Below are 9,255 nucleotides of genomic sequence, written 5' to 3'. Positions count from 1 at the left end.
GAGAGGTGTCCCTTTTGGTTTTCAGGACCCCATTGTTACACCACACAGCTCCTCACTAGAGCCAACCAAGCCCCTTGGCTCTGCACCGTTCAGTAACAGCTACACACTTCAATCTCTTTGCACTCCACTTCTAACCACTGGACACCATCTACGGCCAGCACCAGCACCCAACAGACCCCTTTAGAACCCGAACGCGACACCAGACACACCTCCACACTCCTACCCTACCACGCACAGCCTGCCTCTCTCCCTAGGGACACTTGCCTCTCTGTGTCCGGGCCTGAAGCACGTGATTCACCTAGGACCTTGTGCCTCCTATGCCAACACGGGAAAGTCAGCGTGGGGACGAGGGTGCCTTCTTTCCCCCAGCCTCCTCTGCATCACCACAACGCAACTTCTCTAGACCCTTGATAGCTTCCAGCTCCTGACTGGAGCCAGGGGCGTGTGGATCCCCAGCAGGGCGGCGGTTCCTACCGGTCTCATCAGTGACGTGGTGATGCGAACCCTGACCTCTCATGTCCCTGTATCTGGCTTGCTCATCCCAAGCCATCACACAGTGGGACATCTGCTGTGACTTTGGCCCTTCGGAACACTATTCTGGGTCCTCCCCTGCTGTGAGGGGAGTGGTGCGGTGGGGACAGGGGGAGGAGACAAACAAAAGACAGAGACAGACTGACAGACAGCAAACATAAACAGAAGCAGTCGCTGGCGAGGAGTTGGCCAGAGAGGCTCGAGTATGTACAACTTAGTCGATGGTCCTCCTGCCCTCACTTGCAGGTCCTGGCACTGACCTTGGCATTCTGAGACCTGGCATGGTTCAGGATGCTATTATGCTGTGCAGGTCTCCTCACCGCCCAGGCCAGAATGAAGAGCCAGGCTGCTGACCCTCTCTAGCGAGTTCACTCTGCAGAAAGACTCTGTCCCCACACCTTTTCCAGCCTCCCAGCAGCTGGACCATGTGTCCTGTCTTCTGATCTTTGCACTGACTGCACTGGGATGCCTTCCACGAAGGAAAGGTGAGTGGGAGAGGTGGGGACCACCGCAGCTTTGCTGTAAGGAGAGCCCAGGTGCCCAACAGGGTGACTTCTACCCTTGACTTTAGGCTGCAGCCACAGCTTGAACTGGAGAGTTGACGAAGAGCACAAGAGACAGGATGGCCCTGCTGGGGGGGATGAGGGCCTTACCCCTGCTGCTGCTGCTGCTGCTGCTGCTGCTGCTGCTGCTACTGCTCTTCTGATGGCAGTGGAGGAGGGGGTTGTGGGGGTGGTCCCTACTCCTGCTGCTGATCCAGCCTCTGCCCCTGCTGCTGCTGCTATAGCTGCTTCTTGTGGTAATGAGAGAGGTGGTGGTGATGGTGGTGGTGTGTGTGTGTGTGATTCTATTATGGCTGCTGCTGGTTCTGTGGCTGCCGTCCTCCTGCTTTTACTGGTCCTGCTGCTGCTGCTCTTGGTGATGGTGGTGGTGGTGTTCCTGGTGATGTATGGCGCCAGAGGAGGGAACACCAGCAGTGGAGGGAAGAAGCAGCCCAATCTCAGGCAGCAGGATTCTAGGACCATCTCCTGGGGCCCACACCCATTTCTGAGTAGAGACCAAGAACAAGGCTTTGTTGGGGTTGTTCTTGACATCAAACATGGTGACCCAAAGCAACTTAGGGTGAGAATGATTTGTTTCTCATTACAGCTCATAAGTGCCATACTGGTGAGTGAGGGAGTGGGGAAGGGTGTCAAGTGTGGGGTAGAGGGTATGGGTGTTGTGGCGTCGGGCTTGTGGGCTTGATGGTGGAGGGCAGGGTGAGACCCAGAGGCAGGAACTGATGCAGAGGCTGTGGGTGAGGGCTGCTACAGGTACAGCTACAGCTACAGCTATTGCTACTGCTACTGCTACTGTTACTGCTACAGCTACAGCTACAGCTACAGCTACAGTTACAGTTACAGCTACAGCCACTGCTACAGCTACAGCTACAGCTACAGCTACAGTTACAGTTACAGCCACTGCTACAGCTACAGCTACAGCTACAGCTACAGCTACAGCTACAGCTATTGCTACTGCTACTGCTACAGGTACAGCTACAGCTACAGCTACAGTTACAGTTACAGCCACTGCTACAGTTACAGCTACAGCTACAGCCACTGCTACAGTTACTACTTAGTTTTCCTCTTCCTGTTCTTTTTCTTATTGGGTTTCTTTTCAATCTTCTTCTTTTTGTCCTTCTGTTGCTGCTTTTATTTCTCCTTCTCCTTACTTTTATTTCCTCATCATCTTCTATTTTTCTTCTTCCTCTCCATATTCTTGTGCTCCTCTTCTTTTCCTTCTTCTAGTTCTTCTTCTTCTTCTTCTTCTTCTTCTTCTTCTTCTTTTTTTTTTTTTTTTTTTGAGACAGGGTCTCTCTGTGTTAGCCTTCTTCTAGTTCTTCTTTTTCTGCTTCTTCTTCTTTTCTCCTCTTCTGTTTCTCCTTCTCTTAGCCTTCATCATCTTCTATTTCTCTTCCTTTTTCCTATCCCTCTCCTTCTTCTATTTCTTCTTCTTCTTATATTTGTAGTTCATCTAAATCTTCTTCTGCTGCTCTTACTTGGTTTTCTCCTTTGTAATCCTCTTTAAATGCCCCTCAATTCTCCCTTCTCCTCCCCTTCCTCTTCCTCGTTCTCCACTTCCTCCTTGTCCTTGTCCTCCACATTTGTGGGACTACTTACCAAACCACAACCAACAGCAACCAAACGGTCCCAACAGAGTCAATCTGGTCCCGACTCACACTCCAGCCATGGATTCCCTCCCCTAAACCCAAGGATGTCGGAGAAACAACTGCCCAGCTTGGCCTCAGCTCACTCAAGGCTCTCTGGGGGCTTGTAGGGAAATTGTGGCAACTTTCTAGGGACTAGCCTATCTATCTCTGCCAGCCTGGCTGTGGTAAACCCACCACGGGCTTTCTGCTTTGCCCGGGACATCTCTCCAGCACTAACACCTCCCAATAGGTGTTCCTTAGGCTCCCCAATGGAACCCCTTACTGTCTACAGTCCACACCGCCAGCACCATGGGCACCAGCATCCCCTGGAGCTCTTCAGACATATACATACATATGTTGGCTGATAAACTGATGTATTTTTATGCTAATTACTATTTGCTTTCTGACCCACCTTTTGCTTAATAAAAAGCCGTCCTGCCTGGGCAGGGCAGGAGAGAGGGAGGAATTCTGGGGGGAAAAGGACTGCTAAGAGGAGAAGAGAAGGAGGAAGGCCGCCATGTGTTAGCTGGAGGAGAAGCACATGGCCGGCATCTTGGATGGAAAATCCAGGCGAGATGAAAAATATTTGCAAGTATTTGGGATTATGGATGGGAGGTAGCTTGATAGAAGTTATTAGAAGCAGATGGCACGGGATTGAGACAGGGATCCCATGCCTGCCCCACTATAGGAGGTAGTTTAGAGGATAGATATCTGCCCTGCCCCAGGTTAACTAAGGTTATTTAAAAATATAACTAGTGTCTGTGTCTTAATTGATCACTAACCAGGCCTACAGGTAATACAGATAATTTCTTAAAACAATAAGTGGCGCCCAACGTGGGGCATGTAGCCACACTCTTAAAGATCATATTTTGTCATAGTCTAAAAGGGGAAAATAGCTCCCAGAGAGCGTCCATGGGCCAGAGCAAAGATGGCTACATACAAGTGGCCAGTTGGAGAGGCAGACCTAAGAGACTGACAGTCTTCTAAACTAGCCTGAGGAATGGAGTTAACTGCCTAAGATAATAATAACATAAAAGCTACTATGTTCCCTTTCTAAGGTGCCATGACAGAAAGCTCCTGGATCTTTTTTGGCTTTGTTTTTTTATGTATGAATTTGTTTGCAATGAGCTTAGCCATAGTCACACTTCTCTGTACCCTCTCTTAAAAAGTTCAGAGAGAAAGACAGAGAGGAGAGAAATGTGAGACTAAGTTACTAACAACTAGAAAGGGAGAAGGAACTGTACTCTTCTCCATAAAGTTGGTAACAGCTAGTATTCTAAGCTCCTTAGCTACAAGGTGTTTGTCAGGGCTTTCTGAAAAAGGCCCACCAAAGAGAGATAACAGTAACTAAATTCCAAAAAATGGTAAACAAGATCTCACTAACTGAAGTCTAAATTGGCACAAATGATCCAAGGCTTAGACTTTTCTGGTTTCCTTGTTCGATTTTTTTACTGAGATTTCTAAAAATTTTGACTAAAATGAGATTAAATAGTTAAAGAGGGAGGTGGTAACACCATCCCTTAATCCCAACACAATAGAGACAAAGCCAGGTGCAACTCCTGAGTTCTAACCTGGCCTCCGCAGGCTTGACCCCCTACTGATATAATAAGTTGTTTACAAGAGACCTCTTAGGATTTAAAGTGACATTTTTTTGGTATGTTCCTTTTTCTTAACATTGAATTATATATACTTACTGATCTAAAGGATAGATATATGTTTTTTAAAAAGGTAATAAAAATGATTTAAATATGTTTTGTTAGTCAAGGTAAAGACATAGGTTACATGAGGAGACAGAGATGAAGCTACAGGGCTCCCTCATAGAGAAGGGGTGAGACAAAGCCACTCATAATAAATGTAAACAGCCAGGTACAAGATACCTATGGCCTAAGAAATATATTTTGTTGGTCAAGATAAAGACCTAAGAAAAGGTTAAAAACACACACACACATACAAGCTGCCTATGCAGGTACAAGATACATACTATATACATAAACCCTAAGATAAAATAAAAATCTATCTGATGTTTATTTAAAACTTAATGGCTTTTTCCCCCCCTTGCTCAGGGCAACTGGCTTGTTTCTAAGACGAAAAACATTTTCTCAAAAAATAGGTTGCAGCCTAGCTTATACATCAAGCGCCACAAAGCCTAAAAAAGGACATTTAAAACTATACAATCTTGCTTTGATTCCAATATGATAATTGTATGATCATTATTAATGATGATGTTATATTTTGTCTTTAAAGGGGGTCAAAATAAAACAGACTTAAATAAAAGAAAGACTACTAACTTTAAAAAGTCTATGTTTACATAAATTCAAACTACAAAACAAGCAGTCAATTTATATGGCTAATCCCACTACATGGGAATAGCTGTAAGACTGGTTGAGACCTGTGCATCCTGCACACCTAATACTTTCATAGTTTTAAGACTATATAATGCTTGTAAAGCATTATATGTTTTCAAAATGAAAGAACCAGACATTAACACTGGATCAGACCTGACAGGATTCATTCCTCCAGCATACTGAGACACTGACACGCTGCATCCTTCATGTTCCAGGCCCAAGTGCTTTGGTTGCTGTTCCTCATCAAAAAAAAGACAGCTTCAAAAAAGACTCCTGATCCAAATTGGTCCAGCATTTCAGACTGTGCCACACCAAACTAATATTAAGCCTAAAATTTCTCAACATTTAGAGACTGGACCACAAATACTGTTCCCAGTTTGTTTAACCTTTTTTTTTTTTTTTTTTTCTTTGCCCCCTATAGGTATTCTCCACCCCAAATCAACTTAAAAAACTTTAAGAGAAAGACGCTCTTTTCCCTTAATGGGGGTTGGGTAGGTTTTTGGTTGCTTTCTTGGGCTACAGATATATATTGTCATTAAAAGGTATAAAGATAGGGGTGGTAAAGAAAGAAAGGGGAGTATACAGATATGTAGGGATGACAGGACAAAAAGTAGATTATTGAATCTACTCCTCAACTTGAGGCCTTAATTGTTACTCACAAATAAAGTTAATTTTGATTCATTGATAAAGAATTTTGTATATTGATACAAAGTAGGTTTAATTTTGATACATTGAAATAAAATTCAAATCTGGTATTCTTCATACATTATATTTCTACTCTAGTAGAGGTATTGTACATATACAGTTCAATTAATACATAGTTTACTTCCAATAGTCTAATGATGTTATTGTAAACTGTTTAAAATAATTAAGTAATACAAGTCAACGCATTACTTCATAGTCATGTCAAGTATAAAAATATACATGCTAGGTTTAACAGATATGATTCTATAGATAGATATTTGTGGTAAAATAGTTAGAAAAGGTCTTCAAAAACCTCAGAGACCTACAAAATATGGCATTTAAAAAGATTTTTATTGTTTTAAAAATTCTTTGAGCCGGGCGTGGTGGCGCACACCTTTAATCCCAGCACTCGGGAGGCAGAGGCGGGCGGATCGCTGTGAGTTCGAGGCCAGCCTGGTCTACAAAGTGAGTCCAGGACAGCCAAGGCTAACACAGAGAGACCCTGTCTCGAAAAACCAAAAAAAAAAAAAAAAAAAAAAAAAAAAAAAAAAAATAAAAATTCTTTGAAAATAAGACAAATTAACTCCTGACAGTACCCAGCCTAACCCAGAAGATGATGAGCATTAAAAAAACCTCCTTGTGGAGATGGCTTTGAGTGTGACAAAACAGCCACTGGACAAAAATGTCCTCGTTTCTAACAAAGACAGACTTTTGCCTAAAATGGGCAGGCTTGGATACAGGCAGAGTTGACAGCCAGACTCTGCCAAGACAGGGTAAACAAGCCCTTAATGGTTCCTGCCTCACAAATATGTCTGTCAAATATACTGGGCCAGAAGGCTGAAGATGATGCTCCATCGTTATAGAGTTTTGGGTGACTGTTCAGGCAGTAAACTGTCTCTGTCATTTTTTTCATTTTGGAAGCTGCTAACCTGCACTTCCTGTTTACTCAGGTAGTTAAATTTATTCCTTCTCAATTCTCTGATGGGGTTGAAGACCAGATAGTTAATTTTTAAATTAAGGTTAGTTGTTTTAAAAGTTAAAAAAATACTTTTAAGTCTAGATAGATACTTTTAGGTTGATAGAGTTAAGCTTTAATAGACGTTGATTTAGGTTAAAAACTTCAGATTTACCAAGATAAAATAGATAATATTTTCTACAAGGTTGTCAAATACATTTTGATTAAAAATTATGTGTATAAGTCTTACCTATTGCTTTTTTTTATAATTTTCATAATTGTACTTACTGTATATAAAAATGACCTTTTTTATTTAGACAGAAAAGGGGAGGTGTTGGTGATAATCTGATGTATTTTGATGCTAATTACTGCTTGCTGTCTGACCCACCTTTGCTTAATAAAAAGCCATCCCACTTGGGCAGGGCAGGAGATAGGTGGGGCTAGGAGAGAGGAAGGAATTCTGGGGTGGGGGGGGGGGGGGAGGAAGGACTGCCATGAGGAGAAGAGAGAGACCTGAAGAGAGGAGAGGAAGGCCGCCATGGGTTGGCTGGAGGAGAAGCACATGGCCAGCGTCGTGGATGGAAAATCCAAGCCAGATGAAAAACATTAACAAGTATTTGGGATTATAGATGAGAGGTAGCTTGATAAAAGTTATTAGAAGCAGATGGCATGGGATTGAGACAGAGATCCCAAGCCTGCCCCACTATGGGAGGTAGTTTAGATGATCGATATCTGTCCTGCACCAGGTTAACATACATACATACACATATATATTTACATATATCGTGGGGGTGGGCGTCTGTGTCTGTGTATGTGTGTGTGTGTTAAGCGAAAGTAAACGCTCCAGCCATTTGTGAATCGCTCCAGCGGTTCAGTTGTGAAGAGTCCAAGAAGCTGCCAGGGAGCCTGGGACGCAGGTGAGACAAGTGGGGCGGGTTAGGCAGAGGGTGCGTTTCAGCCCTAAGAGCAGGCGATGAGGCGATGAAGTCAGATGGAGAGGCTGTGGGCTCCATCAGTAGATGAGTGTGTGCGATCCCGGAAGCGTCCTTGAGAGCGCTGTGTGTGGCGAGCGTGTGTGGTTTGTGCGGTTGACGGTAAAGGCTGAAGGCAGGTGTAGAAAGGTGCAGTTGCTGAGCTCGGGCAGGCAGGGCAGAGAGGGTTGCTGTGAGTGTTGAAGTAAGTAGGAAAAGGATGGTGTGTGTAGAGAGGGAGGCTGTTGTTCCAAAGGGAGAAAGAGATTGAGGTGTGAAGAGGGAGAAAGGCAAGGAGGCAAGGTTCAGAGAGGAAGAAGACAAGAGATACTTCCCTGACCGGGAATCGAACCTAGGCGGCGGCAGTGAGAGCGTCGAATCCTAACCACTAGACCACCAGGGAGAGTAAGCCAGGAGAGTCACACCGGCTCTCTCCTCCTGGAACCAGTCAGACAGTCAGCCCGTGTGCCAGCCAGACCGCCCGTATGCCTGCAAACAAGATGGACCGCCAGGCATTAAGGGGCTGGCGCTCACCTTTGCGCCTGGCGCCTTCGCCTGACCATGTCCTGCTCCGCCTTGCCCTACTCTGCCAGCTGCCTTGTGCCCTCTGGGCGACCACTCAGACTAGACGGCTGCCCATGTCTCTTCTCCTCCCGCTGGAGGTCGCAAAATCAAAAGGTCTCAGGCCACATTGGCTCTGTTGCGCACACTAGGGACAAGCCGAGAGGCGTCATCCAGGCAGGGCCCCGCTCTTGCTCTTTCCTGGGCGCCCTCTCGAGGTGATGACCTTGGCAAACCTTGGCAAAAAGTGAACACGCTGCGTTGGCCGGGAATCGAACCCGGGTCAACTGCTTGGAAGGCAGCTATGCTCACCACTATACCACCAACGCCACACCACCAGAATAGCACCCACACGACGCCGGGGACTGCCACCAGCGAGCGGAGTGAATCTTCCAAGTTGCCCAGCGCTTCCCTGCGCCCGCTCCCGACGCCAACCTCTGCGCGCTCTTCCGCGTCGTCCTGCGGGCGCCTCTTGCAAACACACGCCTGTCCTCTGGGGCGCTCTCGCCTTCTGGCCAAAGCAACCAGGCGCTCCAGGCTAGTCCAACAGAGCCTCGGGGACCACTTCAGGCAGGTCACCACCCACACCTGCCTGGCACACCTGTGCTCAGGCCCTGCGAGTCGCACGCAGCCCATTCTGACCCTCGCCGCCTCTTAGGGGAAAAGGAAGGATATGGGGCTTGGGGTGGCGCGTTCGCAGGCACCAGATCCCCGGGCCAGGTGCCAGGCAAGGAGCTCGAAGGCACGGACGGGGACCTGGGAACCGCCCGAGCCCCAAGGCTGCGCCAGAGGACACGAGTCTGGTTGTGTGTCTCGGGTGGGACCAAGGGGTAGCGCTCCCCTAGGCCGCCCATCTGACTAAAAAAGATAGTATGTCTCCCCGTCGGGGAATCGAACCCCGGTCTCCCGCGTGACAGGCGGGGATACTCACCACTATACTAACGAGGACGACGGCGGCGCTGCTACTGGGATGCCGGGCCCTCTCCGACGACCCGCCAGCCGCCCGCTCATCGATCCACT

At 46.7% G+C, this 9,255-nt stretch overlaps 2 non-coding genes across 2 annotated transcripts; both read right to left on the bottom strand.

Moving 5' to 3' along the window:
- Nucleotides 1-8,492: 8,492 nt before the first annotated feature.
- Trnag-ucc (transfer RNA glycine (anticodon UCC)) lies at nt 8,493-8,564 on the bottom strand. The gene has a single exon. It is a non-coding gene; the product is annotated as a tRNA-Gly (tRNA).
- A 547-nt stretch (nt 8,565-9,111) lies between these two features.
- Trnad-guc (transfer RNA aspartic acid (anticodon GUC)) lies at nt 9,112-9,183 on the bottom strand. Its single transcript has one exon. It is a non-coding gene; the product is annotated as a tRNA-Asp (tRNA).
- Between the last annotated feature and the right edge of the window lie 72 nt (nt 9,184-9,255).

This window comes from Acomys russatus, chromosome 6 (genome assembly GCF_903995435.1).
Source record: "Acomys russatus chromosome 6, mAcoRus1.1, whole genome shotgun sequence".
Classification (NCBI taxonomy): domain Eukaryota; kingdom Metazoa; phylum Chordata; class Mammalia; order Rodentia; family Muridae; genus Acomys; species Acomys russatus.
The sequence above is the reverse complement of the archived record's forward strand: the minus strand, read 5'-3'. Positions and strand labels throughout refer to the sequence as shown.